The sequence below is a fragment of the Schistocerca gregaria genome, chromosome 7 (assembly GCF_023897955.1).
Source record: "Schistocerca gregaria isolate iqSchGreg1 chromosome 7, iqSchGreg1.2, whole genome shotgun sequence".
In the NCBI taxonomy this organism is placed as follows: domain Eukaryota; kingdom Metazoa; phylum Arthropoda; class Insecta; order Orthoptera; family Acrididae; genus Schistocerca; species Schistocerca gregaria.
The window spans coordinates 133,342,064-133,368,581 of record NC_064926.1 but is presented as its reverse complement, the minus strand read 5'-3'; the positions used below and the strand labels follow the sequence as shown (position 1 = coordinate 133,368,581).

General features: G+C 43.2%; 1 protein-coding gene across 2 annotated transcripts in view; it reads left to right on the top strand.

Annotated features, from left to right (window-relative positions):
• Positions 1–26,518, top strand: part of LOC126281178 (tumor necrosis factor alpha-induced protein 8-like protein) — an 860,942-nt gene that overhangs the window by 767,240 nt on the left and 67,184 nt on the right. The window lies entirely within an intron of this gene.

Sequence of the window (26,518 nt, the reverse complement as noted above, 5' to 3'; positions counted from 1 at the left end):
GCTTACCGTGAGTGCAGGTTGTTGTTGTGGTCTTCAGTCCTGAGACTGATTTGATGCAGCTCTCCATGCTACTCTGTCCTGTGCAAGACACTTCATCTCCCAGTACCTACTGCAACCTACATTCTTCTGAATCTGCTTAGTGTATTCATCTCTTGGTCTCCCTCTACGATTTTTACCCTTCACGCTCCCCCCCCCCCCCCCCCCAATACTAAATTGGTGATCCCTAGATGCCTCAGAATATGTCCTACCAACCTATACCTTCTTCTAGTCAAGTTGTGCCACAAACTCCTCTCCTCCCCAATCCTATTTAATACCTCCTCATCAAAGCTGCATGTCCTCCGGAAAAATTACGGTTGTAGTTTCCCCTTGCTTTCAGCCGTTCGCAGTACCAGCACAGCGAGGCGGTTTAGGTTAGTGTTGCAAGGCCAGATCAGTCAATCATCCAGACTGTTGTCCCTGCAACTACTGAAAAGGCAGGTAACTGTCGATTTTGGGAACACTGGATAGGACAAGGAGATCCTCTTACATGGCCAGCTCGTTCTTCTGACTTTATGCCCCTTAATTGCTTCATTTGGGTACATGTGAAGGCTATGGTTTACGTTACTCCAATTGCCACCAGAGATGAATTGATAGCTCGAATGATTGATGCATTCCACGAAGTTCAACCGAATCCTGACGTGCTCTTCAGAGTCGGACGGGCATTGATACAAACACGTACAGCATGTATTGACGCACTTGATACATGCGATGTTTTACGAACCTGTGACCACTGGAGTCAGTGCCACAAGTTCCTTCAAAAAAATAGTAACACTACACACACACAAATGCCATATTAACAAATGTAAATCCACCTGGTGATGGAGGTTTAAACCTTTGAAACGCCTCGTGGAGATAAATAAACAGTGACTGGTAACAGTAAACTTGTTGTTTCATTTAATGTCAATAACAGCAACGGTAAAGCCTTACCTAAAATGTTGACACATATAGATATCCTTCTAAATTTCATACTTTAAGGCAATGTCTATCGTCTAGAAATTTGTTAAGCACTTCATTTTGAAAACTGATTAGATGCAACTTTCCAGACTAGTCTACCTTGTGCATGTCTATTCATCCCTGCGTAACACCTGTAACCTGCATTCTCTTGAATTTGTTCATTGAAGTCAAGCTCCTCCTACAATTTTTACAGCCCATACTTCCCCCCATGCCAAACTAACAATTCCTTGACGCCTCATGATGTACCCTTTTCATTCATCCCGTCTTTTAGTTAAGTTGTGCCATAAATTTCGATTTTCCCAATTCTCTGCAGTACCTCCTCTTTGGTTACACGATCTACCTATCTAATCTTCATCACTCTTGTGTCGTACTAGATTTCAAATGCTTCTATTCTCTTCTTGCCTGAACTGCTTGTCGTCCACGTTTGATTCACTTCCCTGTAAGGCTACAGTCCAGAGAAATATCTGCGCAAAAGGCTTCCTAACGTTTAAATTTATATTCGCTTTCAACGAGTGTCTCTTTTTCAGAAATGCTTTTCCTCCTATTGCCAGTCTGCAATTTGCATCTCCTCTATATCGTCCATCATAAGTTATTTTGCCCCCCCACCCCCCCCATGAACCATGGACCTTGCCGTTGGTGGGGGGCTTGCGTGCCTCAGCGATACAGATGGCCGTACCGTAGGTGCAACCGCAACGGAGGGGTATCTGTTGAGAGGCCAGTCAAACGTGTGGTTCCTGAAGAGGGGCAGCAGCCTTTTCAGTAGTTGCAGGGGCAACAGTCTGGATGATTGACTGATCTGGCCTTGTAACAACAACCAAAACGGAATTGGTGTGCTGGTACTGCGAACGGCTGAAAGCAAGGGGAAACTACGGCTGAAATTATTCCCGAGGGCATGCAGCTTTACTGTATGATTAAATCATGATGGCGTCCTCTTGGGTAAAATATATTCCGGAGGTAAAATAGTCCCTCATTCGAATCTCCGGGCGGGGACTACTCAAGAGGATGTCATTATCAGGAGAAAGAAAACTGGTGTTCTACGGGTCGGAGCGTGGAATGTCAGATCCCTGAATCGGGCAGGTAGGTTAGAAAATTTAAAAAGGGAAATGGATAGGTTAAAGTTGGATATAGTGGGAATTAGTGAAGTTCGGTGGCAGGAGGATCAAATGGTTCAAATGGCTCTGAGCACTATGGGACTTAACACCTGTGGTCATCAGTCCCCTAGAACTTAGAACTACTTAAACCTAACTACCCTAAGGACATCAAACACATCCATGCCCGAGGCAGGATTCGAACCTGCGACCATAGAGGTCGCGCGGTGCCGGACTAAGCGCCTGAACCGCTAGAACACCGCGGCCGGCGGCAGGAGGAACAAGACCTCTGGTCAAGTGACTACAGAGTTATAAACACAAAATCAAATAGGGGTAATGCAGGAGTAGGTTTAATAATGAATAGGAAAATAGGAATGCGGGTAAGCTACTACAAACAGCATAGTCAACCCATTATTGTGGCCAAGATAGATACGAAGCCCACACCTACTACAGTAGTACAAGTTTATATGCCAACTAGCTCTGCAGATGACGAAGAAATTGAAGAAATGTATGATCAAATAAAAGAAATTATTCAGATAGTGAAGGGAGATGAAAATTTAATAGTCATGGGTGACTGGAATTCGAGTGTAGGAAAAGGGAGAGAAGGAAACGTAGTAGGTGGATATGGATTGGGGCTAAGAAATGTAAGAGGAAGCCGCCTGGTAGAATTTTGCACAGAGCACAACATAGTCATAGCTAACATTTGGTTTAAGAATCATGAAAGAAGGTTGTATACATGGAAGAACCCTGGAGATACTAAAAGGTATCAGATAGATTATATAATGGTAAGACAGAGATCTAGGAACCAGGTTTTAAATTGTAAGACATTTCCAGGGGCAGATATGGACTCTGACCACAATCTATTGGTTAAGACCTGTAGATTAAAACTGAAGAAACTGCAAAAAGGTGGGACTTTAAGGAGATGGGACATGGATAAACTAAAGGAACCGGAGGTTGTACGGAGTTTCAAGGAGAGCATAAGGGAACAATTGTCAGGAATGGGGGAAAGAAATACAGTAGAAGAAGAATGGGTAGCTTTGAGGGATGAAGTAATGAAGACAGCAGAGGATCGCGTAGGTAAAAAGACGAGGGCTAGTAGAAATCCTTGGGTAACAGAAGAAATATTGAATTTAATTGATGAAAGGAGAAAGTATAAAAATGCAATAAATGAAGCAGGCAAAAAGAAATACAAACGTCTCAAAAATGAGATCGACAGGAAGTGCAAAATGGTTAAGCAGGGAGGGCTAGAGGACAAATGTAAGGATGTAGAGGCTTATCTCTCTAGGCGTAAGATAGATACTGCCTACAGGAAAATTAAAGAGACCTTTCGAGATAAGAGAACCACTTGTACGAACATCAAGAGCTCAGATGGAAACACAGTTCTAAGTAAAGAAGGGAAAGCAGAAAGGTGGAAAGAGTATATAGAGGGTCTATACAAGGGCGATGTACTTGAGGACAATATTGTGGAAATGGAAGAGGATGTAGATGAAGATGAAATGGGAGATACGATACTGCGTGAAGAGTTTGACAGAGCAATGACAGACCTGAATCGAAACAAGGCCCCCGGAGTAGACAAAATTCCATTGGAACTACTGACGGCCTTGGGAGAGCCAGTCCTGACAAAACACTACCATCTGCTGAGCAAGATGTATGAAACAGGCGAAATACCCTCAGACTGCAAGAAGAATATAATAATTCCAATCCCAAAGAAAGCAGGTGTTGACAGATGTGAAAATTACCGAACTATCAGTTTAATAAGCCATAACTGCAAAATACTAACACGAATTCCTTACAGACGAATGGAAAAACTAATAGAAGCCGACCTCGGGGAAGATCAGTTTGTATTCCGTAGAAATACTGGAACACGTGAGGCAATACTGACCTTACGACTCATCTTAGAAGAAAGATTAAGAAAGGGCAAACCTACGTTTCTAGCATTTGTAGACTTAGAGAAAGCTTTTGACAATGTTGACTGGAATACTCTCTTTCAAATTCTGAAGATGGCAGGGGTAATTTACAGGGAGTGAAAGGCTATTTACAATTTGTACAGAAACCAGATGGCAGTTATAAGAGTTGAGGGGCATGAAAGGGAAGCAGTGGTTGGGAAGGGAGTGGGACAGGGTTGTAACCTCTCCCCGATGTTATTCAATCTGTATACTGAGCAAGCAGTAAAGGAAACAAAAGGAAAATTTAGAGTAGGTATTAAAATCTATGGAGAAGAAATAAAAACTTTAAGATTCGCCGATGACATTGTAATTCTGTCAGAGACAGCAAGGGACTTGGAAGAGCAGTTGAATGGAATGGACAGTGTCTGTAGAGGAGTATATAAGATGAACATCAACCAAAGCAAAACGAGGGTAATGGAATGTAGCCGAATTAAGTCGAGTGGTGCTGAGGGAATTAGATTAGGAAATGAGACACTTAAAGTAGTAAAAGAGTTTTGCTATTTGGGGAGCAAAATAACTGATGATGGTCGAAGTAGAGAGGATATAAAATGTAGACTGGCAATGGCAAGGAAAGCGTTTCTGAAGAAGAGAAATTTATTAACATCGGGTATAGATTTAAGTGTGAGGAAGTCTTTTCTGAAAGTATTTGTATCGAGTGTAGCCATGTATGGAAGTGAAACATGGACGATAAATAGTTTGGACAAGAAGAGAATAGAAGCTTTCGAAATGTGGTGCTACAGAAGAATGCTGAAGATTAGATGGGTAGATCGCATTACTAATGAGGAAGTATTGAATAGGATTGGGGAGAAGAGAAGTTTGTTCAAATGGCTCTGAGCACTATGGGACTTAACATCTGTGGTCATCAGTCCCCTAGAACTTAGAACTCCTTAAACCTAACTAACCTAAGGACATCACACACATCCATGCCCGAGGCAGGATTCGAACCTGCGACCGTAGCAGTCACGCGGTTCCGGACTTAGCGCTTTAACCGCGAGACCGAGAAGTTTGTGTCACAACTTCGTTAACTCATGCTGCATAAATTAAATAATAATAATAAATGTCAGTTTTCGGTTTGCCGTTGCCTCCCGTCATTTCTCTTTTCTTTGGTAAATTTCCATAGTACTTCTGCTTTTCCATCTATCTTTAGTCCAGATTGTATCCATTATGTTTGTGCATTTCTTTTTTCCTATGTCTGTATACTCGTTATCTACGATTGTGCGTATAGTGCATATACACTAGTAAAGTATGTACTTGTCCGTTACACTGATTCATTCATCTATTGAACATGTGTGTAATTCGCTTTCTGTTTACGATATCCCATAATACAGAAATTTTCCAGTTTATATCTGTTTTACATATTTTGTCTGTCATGTTCTTTGGTGCATTCCGTGTTTTTTTATTTTACTTTCTTTAGCATTTTAGACAGTTTCTTGAGTATTTTAGACAATCAGTCTGCCATTTCTGCGGTGGCGTATACGACGACAGTGGTCTCTCGAAAAAGATCGTCGCTATACTTGTAATAACCTTCGCAGTCCTTTGTTTTTATCAGGCAACGATACACAGGATGAAGCGAATGGAAGCAAACAAATGCAGCCGAGGTAATGTGAAGCAGTTTGCATATCGAACTGAAGATTAAATACACGGCGTTTTTCATCAAGTCTTCATGAAAACTCGCCACCTCCCCTTCGTTTTAACTTTTTAAATAAGTGTATTTTGATACGTCAGCAAGGAGAAAATGACGCACATGAGGAGATTTTCAGAAAAACATTATATACGTCACATATGTATAGTGGTAACCATTTATTTTGTATTAACTGAACACTTTTTAGGCTTCTTTATCAAACAGTATTATTACTCTATTACGCAGTTTTCGGTAATAAGCATTTTTCTAGTACACCTGCCCCAAATATGAGAACTAAGCACATATAAGCATGTCAGCTTGGTAATCTATCGATTCTTGACTTAAACAATAAAATTTATCTCTGATGACAATTTTGACAGTTACGTACGGGTTTACAAAATTCATTTGGACAGAATTCACAGTAACTAGGGCGGAACAAACAATCGTTTGAAAAATGTACAGAAGTGGGGATTTTTGTCATTGCCATAGCACTACTACAATGTATGTTTAGTTAACGTTATTTTAAACGCTCCCATAATGGATTTTCAGGGTGTATACGACTCGGGACAACCCAGAGATCCGGGAAAATCCCGGGAATTTTTTCATACGGGAGAAAACCAGGAAAACCCTTGGAATTGTTTAGAATTCCGGGAATTTTTCATTGTTTTCGTTTTCAGTTAAATTTTTGTGATTTTGACTGGTAAGAACCAATACTCTAACAAAGGATATTACTGTATCAAGATTCTGCAGAATAATACTGCAGCAACAAAACATGAACGAGAGAAAAAAAAATCGAAAATAAAACTTAAGTTGCAAAGGAAATGCGCCGTATACAACAACAAAACACAGTGTTCATACAAGCGTCTGCCAACAGCGCAGTGTGTCGAGGGGTTAGGAGGAATATGCAATGCTTCATAATAACAAATTGCATCCGATGAGCGTGACGTGACAACTGTTTAAATCAGAGTCGTTTGAGCAGTTGCGGGCTCTTGCGCATGCGCAGTTTAGTCGCGTATGAGTAGTACCTTCTCCCGCTTCTGGTTACAGAAGTGTGGCTGGACGCCACTACTTAATATTGCCCCGGTTCGGAAATAAGTAAATCTGGGGCTGATGCACAGAGCAGTCCGAGTTGTTGTGGGGAGGTGGGTCGTCTCCACGTGACCCGTGTTTACGTTCAGTGATTTTGTTGTTTCGTCTTCGTTTATTGCTCTCACGTTAAATAATGATGAAATGGATTTTTGTGGCGGGAGCTATCAAATGAATTAAAAAACGTTCGCTCAATAACGGAAGGCTAACATGTGATATTAGTTTCAGATTTTATTTCCGCTTTTATGACAGAACAATGAAGTTATTTTTGTCGGTTTGCCATAGAGATTTGGCTTTTATTAATATTTTCTGCTGAGGCAGTCAGTTTATTTGAAATGAAGTGTTTAATTTCACACTCTTGGCTGGTTTCAACTGTTCGTTGCATTTTAAGTGCATGTATGGCATCATACCATAATAAAGAATCAAACATGAGATAATACAGCACTGGTACTCCAAGAAAATTTACATCCGAATATGGACATACGAATGCGCACTTTAAGCCGAATTGTGCATTTTAGTGTGGTTCACGAAATTCCGATGCTCTTGAAGTATCCTCTGTTATCTTGTTTCTTTTATGACATAATGTATGATCTTTTAATGTTTTACACGTACGAACATTGGGCTTCCTGCGTCGTCGTAGCTGTGCAAGCGCGATGACGCCTCTTATCTGGCGCTCTCTTGCAACTGCTGAAACGAACCTATTTCTAACAGGTCGCGGGAAAATATTGCGAGTGGTGGTTTGAAAAGCGTTACATTCAAAGCAAATTTCCTTTTGCGGAAGATGAACTATGTGCGAGAATGTACGATGAATTTCTTAAAGCACAAAGCGTTCGACTCCATTTAAAAATTAACTGTTTGCGGACGACCATTTAGAAGAATTTCGAGCCCAGATCAGACATTTACGTCGTTATTAAAAATTTTACTGGCACATTTGTGTGATGTATCTTAATTTAAACCGTCAACTTTTCTTTTTTGTGTGTTCGCGCTAGCTAAGAGTGATCTTGCTATTGGCTGACTACATCACGTGTCCTATGCTGTCTTCAGCTCGCGAGATCAAGTGACATGAGCTATGACTGGCTTACAAAAGCACATCACATTCTCGATTTCAATGCTTCGGAAAGTGACATGCGGTGTTTGGTGGAATTCAAATTTATACCTTCGTAATACGAAAATATTCAGCTTACATGCCCCCCCCCCCCCTTCCTCCCCAGAGTTTCGTTTTCTAAAGTACCTGGAAATTCTACGTTGGTATGTAAAACCATAAACATTCTAAGGATTGATGAGTTTTACAGTGCCGAGGAAGAGTAAACTGTCACTTAACATGAAAAAAGTGTATTTTCACCTGGGAGAAAGCGTATTTTTGACCGGGAAATCCGGGAATTTTTTTTCCTTGCTCACGTATACACCCTGATTTTGTAAATCCATTTGTAATTATCAAAATTGTGGACAAAGAGTACTTTTGAGTCAAGAATCGATAGATTTGGAATCATTTGTGCACCAGGAAATGGGTTTATTACCATAAACTTGGGTCGTATAGTAATAATAAATTTTATGATACAGGGCTAAAAATGTAGTTTCCTTCAGTTAAAACAATGTACAATGTTCATCAAAAACACAAAGTCGAATCAGTTAAAATAATAAATTTCTTTTTCAGGACAGTAAAGTAAAATTGTGAAGTAAAGTTGACGTAATGGGTCGTTTTTCCTGTTATGTGTTCTAAGACTGCGTTTGTGAACGCGATGTCATGTACATAGAGTCCCGCACGGTGACTGCGGTGCGTAGTGGTGACGTGGGAAGCAGAGGCAGAAACCGCGCTAATGGAGAGAACCGGCAACAGCAGCAGTAGCAGCAACAAAGCTGTCGACCAAGTGGCATATCCCGAGAACGACACAAGAAGCTGTTAGTCCCGGTTTGTGCCAGAGCAAGAAGAAGCGAACAGGCAACAGCGAACTAGAATTCCGTCTGGTCGAAAGGATGGGCGAGGGCGAGCCAACTGCATTCGATTGTGTTCCGGTCGCATTCGCTAGTGCTCGCCCGTGTTCCGCTGGTTGTTGGTCTTTTGAAGAACTATCAAAGGACATTCGCGTCCTATCAGCTGCAGCGCTAACAGGACAGAAAGCTATCGTCAGACGTCTTGTCTGGCCGGTCGCTGTGGCCAAGCGGTTCTAGGCGCTTCAGTCCGGAACCGCGCGCCTACTACGGTCGCAGGTTAGAATCCTGCCTTCGGCATGGATGTGTGTGATGTCCATAGGTTAGTTAGGTTTAAGTAGTTCTAAGTCTGAGGGACTGATGACCTCAGATGTTAAGTCCCATAGTGCTTAGAGCCATTTGAACCATTACATGTCTTGTCTACTCCTATTGTTGACATGAACTGTGTGAGCGACAGAGGAACAGAAATCTCGTAGGCGCTTCTACGATACAAGAAATGCGCAACACAAACGCGCAAGGAAAAGAAAGATGTTTGGTAGAAGACTGCCGATGCACTCAAAAGGTTCAACTGAGAAAAACGATAAATTCATTAGACCAGAGGTAGTCAACCTTTTTTACCCGCCGCGCACTTGTGTATCTCTGTTAATAGCAAAATGTTATAACGGCCCATCGGTTTCACAGTAATGGTGATTTATACAGTAGGGAAGTAACTTTACTTTACAAAATTTATAAAGCAGACTTACGGTAAGTTAAAGCACATAAAAATATAAGGGGCAATCAAAAAGTTTCCGTTCGGAGGCAGTACAGCCTAGAATCAGTTTGCCAGTGAGATGATTGAATCAATCATCCCCCTACGCACCAGGTAGTCAACCTTTTTTACCCACCGCGCACTTGTGTATCTCTGTTAATAGCAAAATGTTATAACCGCCCATCGGTTTCACAGTAATGGTGATTTATACAGTAGGGAAGTAACTTAATTTACAAAATTTATAAAGCAGACTTACGGTAAGTTAAAACATATAAAAATATAAGGGGCAATCAAAAAGTTTCCGTTCGGAGGCCGTACAGCCTAGAATCAGTTTGCCAGTGAGATGATTGAATCAATCATCCCCCTACGCACCAGGTTGAAGGTATCCGTTTGGTAAAACACCGTTAAAAAGTTCGTAACTGCCTGCAGCTCGTCCTCGTCCGACAGGAGTTATCGACCCTGGAAGGCCTGTTTTAAGGTACCGAAGGCGTGATATTGGAATGGGGAGCGATTAGAACCACATAGGAGGGCCGGTGCTCGAGCATATCCCACTTGAATCGGCGTAATTTCTCATCTCTCCCAGACGGACCGCCGTCAGAACTTTGCGCACCATTCCACAAGGTGGTTTCCGACAGACATACTGCCCCATACACATATTTCATTCCCCGATGTACGTCTAGCGGTATTTGTGATAGGGCAGCGGCACGTTGGTCCTGTTTGGAGGCATTTGGTAATAAGATCGCCATACTTCGTGTTTGGATTCCGTAGAAATATTGGAACACGTGAGGCAATACTGACCCTACGACTTATTTTAGATGTAGATTAAGAAAAGGCAAACATACATTTCTAGCATTTGTAGACTTAGAGAAAGCTTTTGACAATGTTGACTGGAATACTCTCTTTCAAATTCTGAAGGTGCCAGGGGTAAAATACAGGGAGCGAAAGGCTATTTACAATTTGTATAGAAACCAGATGGCAGTTATAAGAGTCGAGGGACATGAAAAGGAAGCAGTGGTTGGGAAGGGAGTGAGACAGGGTTGTACCCTCTGCCCGATGCTATTCAATCTGTATATTGAGCAAGCAGTAAAGGAAACAAAAGAAAAATTCGGAGTAGGTATTAAAGTCCATGGAGAAAAAATAAAAACATTGTAATTCTGTCAGAGACAGCAAGGGACTTGGAAGAGCAGTTGAACGGAATGGACAGTACCTTGAAAGGAGGATATAAGATGAACATCAACAAAAGCAAAACGAGGGTAACAGGATGTAGTCGAATTAAGATGGGTGATCCTGAGGGAATTAGATTACGAAATGAGACACTTGAAGTAGTAAAGGATTTTGATATTTGGGGAGCAAAGTAACTGATGATGGTCGAAATAGAGAAGATGTAAAATGTAGACTGACAATGGCAAGAAAAGCGTTTCTGAAGAAGAGAAATTTATTAACATCGAGTATAGATTTAAGTGTCAGAAAGTCTTTTCTGAAAATATTTCTATGGAATGTAGCCAAGTATAGAAGTGAAACATGGACGATAAATAGTTTGGACAAGAAGACAATAGAAGCTTTTTAAATGTGGTGCTACAGAAGAATGCTGAAGATTTAGATTGGTAGATCACATAACTAATGAGAAGGTATTGAATAGAATTGGGGATAAGAGGAGTTTGTGGCACAACTTGCCTAGAAGAAGGGATCGGTTGGCAGGACATGTTCTGAGGCATCAAGGGAGCACCAATTTAGTACTGGAGGGCAGCGTGGATGGTAAAAATCGTAGAGGGACACCAAGAGATGAATACACTAAACAGATTCAGAAGGATGTAGGTTGCAATAGGTACTGGGAGATGAAGAAGCTTGCACAGGATAGAGTAGTATGGAGAGCTGCATCAAACCAGTCTCAGGACTGAAGACCACAACAACAACAACATACTTCGTGTTTCCGCATTTTACCGCACTCACATCAGAAAGACACAAATGTCACACTAATGCCTTGCATACCTGTAGGTGCTTATATACCCACATCGGAGTCGCACTATGTTGCATATGTGCTGCAGCAACGCCCTCAAACTAAACTTTCGAATCGCCGCTTATAATTACTTACCTAATACTTCATGTCAAAATTTTATGAAACCCTAACGATAATGTTTATAAACCCCTTACCGCCATCGCTCACCATGAAAGCAGATTCACTAGCTCTGCGTTAGACGCTTTCATCAGGAGGGAACCCAGTGGGTAAGCACAAGATTTGTATTTGTTTCTATCTCAATAGAAAAGCACATAAAATTTCCACGAAAATAAGCTAATGGGAATTTTTGTCATGATGAGTCAAAATATATGAACGACCTGATCATTCTAAATTCATGGTAGCAGTAATTACATGGCTGATGTATCACTGTTATGTTAGAGAATTCTGACTATATCTAAAACTGGTGTATCCAGGATCACGCTATTTGCCCTCTTACAAACTGTCTAGCAGATTAAAGCCTATGTGACAGATGATATGTATATTTCACATTTAATTAACCATATTTTATTGACATTATCTGCCTAACTCATTAATGAAATATTTTAAGTACTTCGTGCATGTGCTTGCTGACATCAGAAACTGTCTGATTTATAGAAGCTACTGAAATGCGAAACAATCAGCAACGTAGATATTCCCATATGCTACTAATCGGAAATGTAAATGCTAGCCGTCAGCTTATGATGGTCGTCAGTGATTAGTGTTCCCCTATTAAATCCCTCCCCATTTGTAATGAGAAGCCAGCAAAACACGTCAACTGATATATGTGCGAGGTTTTGGAATAACGCTAACTAAAAATGTAGTTCAGTGTGCGCACAAACTCACAGCCCAAACATTTTTTTTTCTACGCCATTTTGCTTACTTCGTCAAAAACATGACTCTTACATTGGAATAAAATCCTCTCTGAATATCAGAGTTCTGCATGATTGGTGTAATGTTGTATACAACTTGACAATTGTTAGCGCTAAAAAGCAATAACGCAGCGACCATGGGCTATACTCGTTGTCCCGTGTTCTCTTCCGTTCCTTCTGGTGTAAACGCTTATTCACACGTACAAACGAATGGCTGTGAATACTGGAGAATTAATTGTCGGCGGATGCCCGTTCACTAGTGTTCCCTTCCATTCGTTCCAGTGCAAACCAAGACTTACGTTGGTGCTTCTGTGAATATACTTGAGGATCAGCAGACACTAGGATTTAGTGAGCGGAGTGTCTGAAGAACGAGTAACGTTCGTGGGAGTTCCTTTAGCGTAGAGCATTGTAGGATGAGTAGCACGCGACGATGGGAACTAGTTTCGAAACAGCTGTTACGTCCACGAGGGAAGGGAGGCGCAGTCGCTGGGAGCTGCTACGTAACCACGCGGAGAAAGGAAGAGTACGCTAACTGAACGCCGAGGTATCTTCGCTTCGTAGTAAACATACTTTAAACTTTTCTTTTAGCACTTCTAATGCCGTTTCCTTTATGCAATAGAATATTTATTTACATTCCAGAAAAGTTTCGGCTTTTCTATTAAAGGGACTGTCAGCATGATACATTTTTGTTTTCACGTAGCCGGCCGCGGTGGTCTCGCGGTTCTAGGCGCGCAGTCCGGAACCGTGCGACTGCTACGGTCGCAGGTTCGAATCCTGCCTCGGGCATGGATGTGTGTGATGTGCTTAGGTTAGTTAGGTTTAAGTAGTTCTAAGTTCTAGGGGACTGATGACCACAACAGTTGAGTCCCATAGTGCTCAGAGCCATTTGAACCATTTTTTTTGTTTTCACGTATAACTTCAAACAATTTCACCACAATTTCTACCTATAGGTATTACGACATTGCAAGTCTATTAACAATGGTATAAATGTTTGTTCATTTCCATAAGAGTGTAAAAAAAGGGAAAAAATCTTTACTGCAAATGTCAGTGTCTGTTATCAGTTGGTAGAACGCTTCTTCAGTTTTACCCATAACATGTGTGACTGTTTTACCAACACTGGTTTTGTATTTCAGGTGAATCACACAAATGAAGGTAACCAATACTATAGTCACAGAGTCTGTATCTTCTTGCTCCAGCATAATACTCTCACTCCAGATACAATGACCGTAGACGAATTTCAGTGCAGTTGCTTGAAGCAACAATGCCTTACGAGGACTAACAGTTAATATCAATATCAAGTTGTTGATTTGAATTAAACTACTGAAAATTAATGTAACACAGACTACAACAAATTGCTGTTCCAGTCCTATTGTTGAGAAAAATCAAGAAAAATAACCACAAATGCGGAGCAGAGAGCAGCCCAAGGTGATCAGCTTTGGTACGTTTCAGTATCACAAGTAATAATAAAACTGTATTCTTCATGGAAATATCTATGGAAGATTATTTTAAAATAAAATGCGAAAAGTAGTTCAAATAAATACTAAGCAGCAGAAAGAAAAAAACTTTTAAAACTTTTGTAACAAATATTTTTACACTTGCTGCGAAAAGTAACCGCACCAACAAACTTGTTAAAAAAAAAACATCGAGCGAGGTGGCGCAGTGGTTAACAAACTGGACACGCATTCTGGAGGACGACGGTTCAAACCCGGCCATCCTGATTTCGGTTTTCCGTGATTAAGCAAATACCGGGATAGTTCCTTTGAAAGCGCACGACCAATGTACTTCGCCATACTTCCCTGATCCGACGGGACCGATGACCGCTGTTCGGTTCCCTCTCCCCAACCAACCAACAAAAACTTAAACATACAACGAGTGACGTCACTCAATGCACAAAATTTCTCTTGCGATGTGAAACAGAAAAAAAGAATGCCTAGAAAACTTCGCGGATGCCGACCGTCGCGTCATCCTGTGCCACATTGCGTCATTCAGAGGTATGGAGGTATGCGCTACGGAGGAACATCGGTTCGACACACTTCTCTCTCGGTCATGTTGACTTCCCAGACCATAGAGCCACTCCTTCTTATTAAAGTAGTTAGTTACTTGTTTCAAAAAATGGTTCAAATGGCTCTGAGCACTATGAGACTTAACTTCTGAGGTCATAAGTCCCCTAGAACTTAGAACTACTTAAAGCTAACTAACCTAAGGACGTCACACACATCCATGTCCGAGGCAGGATTCAAACCTGCGACCGTAGCGGTCGCGCGGTTCCAGACTGAAGCGCCACTCTGGCCGGCTTACTTGTTTCATAGATCATAGACCTATACTCTGACGGTAGGCAGATATGATAATCCTGCATCACCGCTCGTGGCAAAGTCCTTGCATAGATGGTTTGCCACTGTCTTCCTCCGATCTGTCATGTATATATACCTATCGTGTGAGTGACTGTGAGGACTGATTGTACAGTGTAGTGTTGGGTTTGTGTTGTTATGGATGAAGAGAAGGGAGGAGGCGAAACCCACAGCTGGCGCATTGCCTGCTCCTCTCGTATAGCACCGAGGGAACCGTCAAGCTCAGCGTCACCACCTGACGGACGGATCACCATCAGCAGTGTCTCATACCCCCACTTCATGGGATAATGCGGAGAGCGTTGGAATTTAATCCAGGACGCTGGTGTGAAGGGTGATCAGGAACTTCATGCCAACCTCTCTCCTCTCCCGCCGGCCAAAATCTGGCAGTGAAAATTTTCCACTATTAGGATATGACCGGCTTACCTCCAGGTCGAACACCTCCAGCGTCCGTTAGCGACGTCGCCTAAAGAAGTACTTATATGCATATCAAGAATTTCTCTGTGGTATAGAATGAGGTGTTAAGGAGAAGCATATTCAATCTACTCTTGAAAATATTTCTCCTGCCTGTCGAACAGGTTATGTCCATCGGTAGATTGTCAAGGGGCTTTATAGCTGTGCGTTTCGTCCCTGTCTGTGCCCATGTTAGATTCGTTACAGGGTAATACAGATCCTTCCCCTCTAGTATTGTACCTGTGAATATCTATTGCTCTCAGTCTCTGCCTAATCGTTGATAAATTTGAAAAATGAATAAATGTATTTTGAGGCTGTGCTTAATATTCCCAACTGGTTAAAGAGATCCCTGAAAGACGTATATTTTTTAACCCCACACATGATTCTAATTGTTTTCATTTGTGCAATACGTACTTTTTGCCTAAGTGAAAAGCTACCCAAGAATAGTATCCCATAAGACATCACAGTATGAAAATATGCGAAATGCGTTACCTTACTGACTCTTGTGCCACATAGTTGGCAATTATTTTTATGGCAGAAGTTGAACCTTACCGTTTAGCATTTCTGTTATAAGGTTTTTCCAGTTTAAGTTTTCGTCACTTTCATACCTGAGAACTTCGAACTTTCTACCATGTATGTTACTTCTTGTTGGTGTCTTGGTTAACAGCAGGTGGGATATTTATAACAGAACAGAGCTGGATGAGCTGTGTTCTTTCAAAGTCTGAAGCTATTATGCAAAATCAGTCAGTAACTTTTACAAAGCTATCATTTACTATTTTGTCTGTTGATGCGTCGATTTCACAACAATGCTTGTGTCATCTGCGAAAAGGGCTAATTATGGTTCAAATGGCTCTGAGCAGTATGCGACTTAACTTCTGAGGTCATCAGTCGCCTAGGACTTAGCACTAATTAAACCTAACTAACCGAAGGACATCACATACATCCATGCCTGAGGCAGGATTCGAACCTGCGAACGTAGCGGTCGCTCGATTCCAAACTGCAGCGCCTAGAACCGCACGGCCACTCCGGCCGGCGGCTAATTATGCCTCCTGATGCAAATACAATGGCAGATGATTGACAATAACTAGATAAGCCTTGAACGACTTTGTTAGTAATTTCTCCCTGTATAGATGACGTGGCCCCCTCTTTGTTTAACTCGAACAGCATAGCGTAATTTTCTGCATTCTACAGCATGCGCACCGTTTTCGTTTCTCAAATTTTAAACGAGAAACTGGATCTGACTGTTAAAGCTTACAGCCAGCACATTTTTGGCCATACTCATTACGAAAATTATAGATTTCCTTCCTTTATTTCAAAGACTCAGCCATTTTATAATACTGTGATGTGCATTCAACGCTAGTACAGTCAATGAAAGAAGATCCCTGACAGTTGCAGTGGGCTTGGGATGGCTACTTCGCTCGTGTGCATCAACCAGTCAGGTAATGCTATTTTGTATGTGCGCTATCGCAACACCTGTGTTGTCACAACTCAATAGACGACTGACTATTCATTGTTCTCGGGTGCAGCCCTTTGCGCTTCACGTATGAATGAACCGTGAAAATGTGGCCAGCGATAAAAATTCCTTCTTTTCATTACTTTGTGTGGGGTGTCAGCGAGAACAAATATCGAAAAGGTTTGAAATTATGTATAAAATTCGCTGGAAGTAGCTAAGTGCTGTCATTCGGAAATATTGGACGAAACTTGACTTGCGCGTCATGAGTTACGCTGCTTCGAGACATACACGCAGTTTCTAACTGTAATATTTGTCTTAAAGTCTCAGACCTGTACGTAACATACGTCTTAATGAGTACATTATAATAGCATTTTAATTTTTTTAATTCGGTTATTAACAGAATGAAATTATGACATAAAAATTTTTGTTCCCTCTGGTAGTCATTAGATAGGCAACGTGCAAGTAAGACTATTGGGTAACCAGTTTAGTCATTTAATAATACAGGTAGTTAATAAGTAGTATTGAATACCATAATGATTTCAGTTCTTTTCATTTTTAATGTCATCAATTAATTAAATCACTCATTGCATATTAAATAAATAATAAACCTTATATGGCGCGTTATAGGCTTTTAATCCGAAAATTGTTCTAAAATGCTCTTTTTGCGGTTAATTATTACAAAATTTCCTGTGTTAGGGCACTGGGTCGTCCTGGTGGTATATATAGTCCAACAAGAAAATTGTTGCGCCCTTCCTGACACCACCACTCTCCCCGTGGCGGAATCGCTCTACCCAATCTGTCTGAATTTAGAGGGAATCTATGTTCAAGTGCGGTAACGTTTTTCTAAATGCTTGTGGAGCGTGTATCTGGGGCCAGACGTGAGTTCCAGCCCAGTATTTACGTAGTTGGATGTGGAAAACCTCCTATAAACCACTTCCAGGCTGCCGGGATTACCAGTTCTCGGCAGTAATCCGCGAGACGAATTTGATCTGTGGCTGGACGGGCTTCCCGTATCACGGAAGCGGCGCGCTAAAGTGCACGGGTATCCGGGCGCGTCCTGGTGTGCCGTAAATGAGGAAAAATATTTCGCACAAGCTGTCTCACCCTGAACTAAATTTTTTATTGTTATTCTACGTAAAAAATGGCAGTCCCACTGACCTTTAAATCCAAGAAGTGAGCCTTTACGTTTTCCTGTGTGCCTGCAAATGCCACGAGGAAAGAGCGGCAAGTGTGACACAATCCCGCAGGCTGCAGTAGTCTGTACCGCTGACTGCATTGTAAACAGGACGGCCACGTCACGTTCTTCCTTGAGAGGTGGGCTGTTGTTACCGTGACGAGGCGGCAGAGTCTGCCACATACGGAAGTGCGTGGTTCATAAGTTCTTACTTCCAGAATGAAATTTTTCACTCTGCAGCGGAGTGTACGCTGATAAGAAACTTCCTCGCAGATTAAAACGGTATGCCGGACTGAGACTCGAACTTGGGACCCGAGTTCGAGTATCGGTCGGGCACACAGTTTTAATCTGCCAAGAGTTTCTTATCAGCGCTCACTCCGCTGCAGAGTGAAAAATTTCATTCTGTAAACATCCTCCAGGCTGTGGCGAAGCCATATCTCTGGAATATCCTTTCTTCCAGGAGTGCTAGTCCTGCAACTTTCGCAGGAGAGCTTCTGTCAAGTTCGGAAGGAAGAAGGCGAGCTACTGGCGGAATTAAAGCGGTGAGAACGGGTCGTGAGTCGTGCTTGGGTAGCTCAGATGATAGATCACTTGCCCGCGAAGGGCAACAGGTCCCGAATTCGAGTCTCGGTCCGGCACACAGTTTTAATCTGCCAGGAAGTTTCAAGTTCTTGCTACTTTCGGTGTCCGGGCAAGAACGTCTAAAGTCCCTTTTTCTGACATTATGCACCATCAACAGCCTTGTCGTTGCATTCATGCTGGTCATCTTCAGGCTAGCCCCACTTAAACATGTTTACTTTATATTCTGAGACACCTGTTGCTGATAGTCAGTGCTCTCCGCAAGCTATATACTCAGTTACTGCGCTTTTGGGATTTCTTGTTTGGGAAGCAGGTTTCTATTTTGCAGTGAGTCTAATTACAAAGATACGCGGCAGGTCTCGTGTCGGTCTCCTATCTGTAATGTCCGTTGGATAAAGCTCTTCGTTGACATAAAATGAGTTGGAACTTTTCAGTGGTTGTATGTGAACCGCCCTGTTTCGCCGGGTACTTTCCGTCTAATATTTTATGGTGCTACGGCCGCAAGTGGGTAAATTTTGTGGACAGGTGTAAGCCCCGGGCATCTCGCGAAAATCCTGACAGTTTCATTAAAAGCCTACATCTACATATATACTCCGATAGCCACTAAGCTGTGTGTGACGGAGGGCACAATTCGCGCGAAAGTCGTATCCCCCCCCCCCTCTGTTCCACTCGCGGATCGCGAGAGGGAGAAACGACAGTCTGAACGCCTCAGTATCTTTGAATGGTGATCATTACGCGATTTGAAAGTTGGTGGTAATAATGCTCTACATCCTCGGCGAAGATCGGATTTCCGAATTTAGTGAGTAGCCCCTTCCGTTTAGCGCGTCGTCTATCTGCAAGTGTGTCAATGAGATTTGTAACGCTCTTGCGATGGCTAAATGTACCACTCACCAATCTTGCCGTTCTTCTTTGGAGTTTTCATCCACCTTTAGTATACGATGCTATCCACTAAAAACACCGAGCTGAACACAGACCGTTCAAATTAAGCGTGTCCATAATAATAGCATTATTTATGAATACCGAAGTTATTTATGTAGAAACGATGTGCAGCATCCAGAGGGAATAGTGGCACAATGTGGGTATACAGGGTGTTACAAAAAGATACGACCAAACTTTCAGGAAACATTCCTCACACACAAAGAAAGAAAATATGTTATGTGGACATGTGTCTGGAAATGCTTAACTTCCATGTTAGAGCTCATTTCATTACTTCTCTACAAATCACATTAATCATGGAATGGAAACACACAGCAACAGAGCGTACTAGCGTGACTTCAAACACTTTGTTACAGGAAATGTTCAAAATGTCTTCCATTAGCGAGGATACATGCATCCACCCTCCGTCGCGTGGAATGCCTGATGCGCTGATGCAGCCCTGGAGAATGGCGTATTGTATCACAGCCGTCCACAATACGAGCACGGAGGGTCTCTACATTTGGTACCGGGGTTGCGTAGACAAGAGCTTTCAAATGCCCCCATAAATGAAAGTCAAGAGGGTTGAGGTCAGGAGAGCGTGGAGGCCATGGAATTGGTCCGCCTCTACCAATCTATCGGTCACCGAACCTGTTGTTGAGAAGCGTACGAACACTTCAACTGAAATGTAAATCGTGCATGAACCACATGTTGTGCCGTACTTGTAAAGGCACGTGTTCTAGCAGCACAGGTAGAGTATCCCGTATGAAATCATGATAACGTGCTCCATTGAGCGTAAGTGGAAGAAACTAAAATGAGCTCTAACATGGAAATTAAGAGTTTCCGGAAACATGTCCACATAACATCTTTTCTTTATCTGTGAGTGAGGAATGTTTCCTGAAAGTTTGGCCGTACCTTTTTGTAACACCCTGTATAGGATGGACCTTGAGAAAGTACGTTACACATGTCGTCCCACGCTAAGACCGTTGAGCAACAGGATTGGTGCATCGTCAGATGAGAGTACAGCTTCAGGGTTTCCTGCAGACACGATTCTGCTTCGGTACGGATAACAGGAGCAGCACATAGTGGAAGTAAAATGGCGCAGTGACTGCAAAGGTGCTCCAAAATTAAAGTACGCGGAACAGTACGATTCTTGTGGGCAAAATGTCTAAGCTGCAGACACAATCACAGTGAAATTGTGGTGGTACACAGAGCAAATGCCCACATCTCGTGGTCGTGCGGTAGCGTTCTCGCTTCCCGCGTCCGGGTTCCCGGGTTCGATTCCGGGCGGGGTCAGGGATTTTCTCTGCCTCGTGATGGCTGGGTGTTGTGTGTTGTCCTTAGGTTAGTTAGGTTTAAGTAGTTCTAAGTTCTAGGGGACTAATGACCATAGATGTTAAGTCCCGTAGTGCTCAGAGCCATTTGAACAGAGCAAATGCAGTGTAGCGTGCAGCTGCAGTGAAATGATGGCAACAATTTGACCGAAGCCGAACAGGCGTGGGTGACGCTGTTCGGGAAGGAAAGCTATCAGCGGGGACCACAGACGACAGAGTCCAGGTAAGCGAGGAACTGATTCGCAACAATTGCAACTTTTTCCGACAGTGAGGACGTTCTCTCAGCAGGTCTCGAGCGGCCCTATGACCGAGGAGCAACTGAACGATCGGTAGAACACTTCCACCGTTGGTTTAGAGATATGGTGACTATGCTGGAAAACAGTGCCATGCATCTGAATCAGTTTGACTTGCCGTTCAGCGTTTAACAAATAGTTGCTTGGTCTGCCATAATAGTGTGTAGCTTACTATTTGAAGTTCTCTCGTGTTACTGAGCAGCTTCCTGATGACGATCGTTTTCCGCACTTCCAGTTCCCTGTTTATCGCTGCGCTGTCCTTGTATACGACAGGGTTCTCTGCGACGCCGCATCGCGCTTCCTTCGCGTCCTGGCGCAGTTCACCAACCCGCTACGACTGTGATAATTATTACTCGTACGCAACTTTTAATCGTGGGTATAGTATTAGGAGAAGACTACGAAAGATCTCAGTACTCATCAACAACCGTATCGTAATCTGAATGTTATCATAATTTTACTATTTACGCCCTAATTCTGTTGGTACTGTGTGGCTGTAAGTGATAAGTTCACTTTACGTTCCTCATTTGCATGTGCATCTGCAACTTAAACACGAAGTCGAACGCGTTTATAAACATAAAAAAAGTTTTGCATCACCCCGGTTCCCAGAACTCCTGAAGATATTCGTTAACTGTGAATATTGTATCACAGATAAAGTCCCTTTGACCGTTCAGAGATGTCACTAAACTCGCCCAAAAATATAAATAACCATGCATGAGCAGCGCCTATTAGACGGAGGGGTCAGACAGCCGATCAGTTCCAGTCGTTCCATCAGGAAGGAGGCACACAGCTCGTGTCGTCCGTTGTTCAACAATGTCTAGACAGACAATACCGTGGTTCGATCGCCTCCACATTGTTACTCCAGGAAGGACTCTCGAGAAGGGAAGTGTCCAGGTGTCTCGGAGTGTACCAAAGTGATGTTGTTCGGAAATGGAGGAGATACAGAGAGACAAGAACTGTTGATTACATGCCTCGCTCAGGTCCCCAAGGGTTACTACTGCAGTGGATGACCGCTACCTACGGGTTATGGCTCGGAGGAAACCTGACAGGAACGCCACCATGTTGAATAATGCTTTGCAGCCGCAAGATGTCGTGTTACGACTGAAACTGTGCGCAGTAGGCTGCATGATGCGCAACTTCACTCCCGACGTCCATGGCGAGGTCCATCTTTGCAACCACGACACCATGCAGTGTGGTACAGATGGGCCCAACAACATGCCGAATGGACCACTCAGGACTGGTATCACATTTTCACCGATGAGTGTCGCATATGCCTTCAACCAGACAATCGTCGGAGACACGTTTGAAGGCAACCTGGTCAGGCTGAACGCTTAGACACACTGCCCAGCAAGTGCAGCAACGAGGAGGTTTCCTGCTACTTTGGGGTGGCATTGTGTGGGGCCGACGTACGCCACTGGTGGTCATGGAAGGCGCCGTAACGGCTGTACGATATGTGAATGCCATCCTCCGATCGACAGTGCAACCATATTGGCGAGGCATTCGTCTTCATGGGCGACAATTCACGCCCCCAACGTGCACATTTTTATGAATGACTTCCTTCAGGATAACGACGTCGCCCGACTAGAGTGGCCAGCATGTTCTCCAGACGTGAACACTATCGAACATGCCTGGGATAGATTGAAAAGGGCTGTTTATGGACGACGTCACCCACCAACCACTGAGGGAACTACGCCTAATCGCCGTTGAGGGGTGTGACGATCAGGACCAACAGTGCCTTGATGAACTTGTGGATAGTATGTCACAACAAATACAGGCATGGATCAATTGAAGAGGACGTGCTACTGGGTATTAGAGGTAGCGGTGTGTATAGTAATCTGGACCACCACCTCCGAACGTCTTTGGGTACAACATGCAATGTGTGGTTTTCATGAGCAATAAAAAGGGCGGAAATGACGTTTATGTTGGCCTCTGTTCCAATTTTCTGTGCAGGTTCCGGAACTCTCGGAACCGAGGTGATGCAAAACATCATGATGGTTGAAAAATGTCAATCTGTACGGCTACATGCTTGTCGGTTGTGCGAACCCTCTGCCTTCAAGTACATACTCGAGTAGTTTATTATGTAGTCGAAACAGCGGTTGGTCAGTTATCGCATGACACGGACAGAATTATCCCATACATACACTGTCTCCTCAAAAGCATCGAGACATGTATTAGTGGACCTTAACGTTGGATGTGTCCACTCTTCGCCTGCATGACTTCTTGAACTGTGCGGTGGGCCGTTTAATTGCGGTGTCTGTCTTTGGAGGAATGGCAGCCCGTTCTTCCTCAAGAGCGTAAACCAGAAAGGTGACGTTGGACGTTGGGGTCTGAAGCGAAATCGACGTCCTAACCCATCCCAGTGTTGTTCCATCGGGTTTGGGACGGGAGTCCGGGCAAGCCAGTCCACTTCAAGAATGATATTGGTGACAGATCATTTCCTTACAGGTGCTTTTATGACAGGATGCATTCTTATGTTGATGCAGTCCTCGTCTCCAAGCTGTTCCCCTACGGCAAAACCCGTAAAATGTGTTCATATTCTTCTGCAGTTAGCGTTTACTTAAGCGTCATAATGGGACTATACCCTAACCATGTATTCATAATTTCTTCCCTAGTTCACTGTTGGCACTGCACATGGCAGCTTAACAGCACGACTGTGCGCGCTGGAAAAGTCACGCTCAGCTCCCAAAGTTCCAGAGAATCAGCTATGCGTGAGAGGTACAATTTACTGCGTCACACCACTATGGATAGCAGTACTCCACAAAAACCATGTGACTAATTGGCGTTGCGTTGACGAGTGTTTGGCGGGGGTAGCTTGCATGTAGTTTACGTTTACATTTGCACATAAGGGCGAGCGGAATGCGTGTGAAGAGTTGCGTCCCCGCACTGGCAGCCTGTGGCTGCGAGCTTCTCACCGGAAGCGCTGGAATAAAAAGAAGGGCACGCGAGGGTAGGCGACACGCGTAGCCCGTCTGTCTTGCGTCGTGTTACGTACGGCGCGGCGCGGCCTGGACAATGACCCGACTGGACTGCGGCTGCCGACCTTGGCATCACTTGCGGCGAGAAACCGCTCAAGGCTACCTCCTCTCGCCTCTAATCCACTCACCACTTTGTCTTCCCCAGCAAAGGTCACGGGACGCAACGAGCCGAAGAAAGACGTCAGCTGTTGACATTCCAGTACAGAACGCTACCATTTAGTCGAAACTTCGGTTAACCGGAAGCATCCCAGTCGGCGCGGCGTATCCAAATTCACGCGAGCGCTGTATAAAGTCCGCTGCTCGTGGTCCCGCGGTAGCGTTCTCGCTTCCCGAGCACGGGCCCCGGCTTCGATTCCCGGCGGGGTCAGGGATTTTTCCTGCTTCGAGATGACTGGGTGTTGTTGTGTCGTCTTCATCATTATCATTCATCCCCATTACGGTCGGAGGAAGGCGACCCACCTCCACTAGGAGGTCTCCCGCATCGTCCCCCTACGCTCCGTCACGGAGTATAGGAATTCATCATAACCATCGCCGTATAAAAGCCCCGTTGGCGGTGTCTTGTCCCGTGCCAACCGTCATTGTTGTTGTCCTGTGTTGACCGCTGAATATTTGCTTGCGACGAGGCTCGTTGCATATCGAATGTGTTTGCTACTGAGCAACGAATATTCCACAAAAACTGAAATATTGCCTCCTTACTGCCTAAACATTTCTTTACTCATATGCTTTTTTTCTGCGCAATTAGTTCGTAGCCAAATCGATAGCTGTCGAATCTCTCCAATTCGCTACCTTCGGTGGCTTCGACCGCGAGCGTGACTGTCTCTGTCGTGTTAAGATTTGAAACCAGGTGGAGGTGGAGGTGAAAAAAGCCGAGTCTCCATCACTGTACACTGTACGAAGTCGGCAGCTAAGTTTTGTCATTCACGAAGCATCTTTTTAACAGTTGGAAGATTTATTGTGTTAGTATTACACATGATGTAGTAGATTTGACCTATTTTCTCCGAAATTCCCAATATTAATGCAATGGTTAAAGCTTTTACATTGAGTCAAGTGAAAGGATAACTAACAGTTCTTTCTTGTTACTGACAATAGAATTACAGTACTTCAAATAATTTCTGTTTTTGTCGCACTTGAGTCATCTTAAATAGCGCTTCCACAGATATAGAAAACAAAATATCAGTTTGGCAGGAAGCATTTAGTTTTTTGTCGATTGCTCAGCAATATATGGACCTGTTTTATTATGCTTTTGTAAGAAATGACAATCATTTCTGTCCTTAATGTCCAGTTCTTAAACAAAATAAGAGTTTATGTTTTACGTCTTCTGCTTAATCCAGTGCAGATATTGCAACAATATCAAGATAATAGGCATAATATATTAGAAAGCATGCTTTTAGAGGAAACTCTTGTAGTGAGATATTGACATTCTGTCGTCTCAAAAACTTCGTTATACATCGACTTTTAAGATTTGACGATAGGGCTGTCATCTCTCCCGATATATTGGGACGATAAACGTTGTCCAGACATCACGACAAGACCCAAGTTTGTCCCGATTTCGCGAGATACTGTTACGAGCTTGGCTCAAATACTGAAGTAACGCAATCAGTTATCTCATCATGTAAATACAGCCGCAGTTAGTTTTACTTATGCCATCAAGTTTATGTTGACGAGGTCGTCTCACAGATGGCGTTGCGTTTTGTATATCATGTATCGACGCTCAAAGCACCTTCTACGTAAAGCGCCATCAATCGAGAAAATATCAGCTTTCTACTATAGTACAGGGCTGGAACTATTGAAGCAGCGCCACGCGGAAAAATCGAGCAGTTCCCATTTGAATGGCGATCTGATAAGACGATTCTTTCTAAACTTAATACGAACAACGAGTGGAAGTGATTAGTGCGTGTATATAGGGCGTGAAGTGTATACTGTCGTGTTCTTCTATGACTGAAGTGTTATTGTCTATTGCTTAACGTCTACTAAACTTATCGTAGCTTACAAAAATGCCTAACGGTGAAAAGAGAGCGTGTCATTTTTCGAGTGATTACACAGAAGAGTGATCTTTTGTCTAGCAAAAACGTACGGGATCAGGAAGCGTTATGTGAGATTTGTAGCTGTTTCAGCTCAGTAATTTACGGAGGTAAGGCAAATGTGAGGCATCACATTTCTACGAAGAATCATACAGTTAGATTCACGGTAGCAATGACATCAAAGTCATTTCTGTATTCATGATTGATGAAGACACCCAGGCACAATTGCTCGTTGCTGCTACAGAACTAACAACAGCTTACAAAGTTGTCAAGCATCATCAGTCCCTAGTTCTTTCGACCGTGACGTAAGACTGAATGTAGCAATGCATCCTGACTCAAAAGTCGCCGCCAAGAAGTCTGCAGCATGGACCACACTCCGCTTACGAATTCATAGAAACGTTACAAGAAGTTTCATTCCTTTAGTGGTTCAGTCCTTTCCTGAAACTGACGGAATCCAACAGGAGCTGTTGCAGTTTGATTCGCTGAATAACGAAATATCGGAGGCAATTACAATGTTTTATCTAGAGACTTTAAGACAAATTCCATTAGATAAATTAAGCGCTTTTTGTGGAGACAGTAGCAAATAGCAACTTCGGAGTGCTTCATCGACGCGGCAGCAGAATGTGTTTCACCACATTAAAAAAGAACTAGAAAGCACCCCTGGTCTAGGGGTAGCGTCTTTGATTCATAATCAAAAACGTCTTCG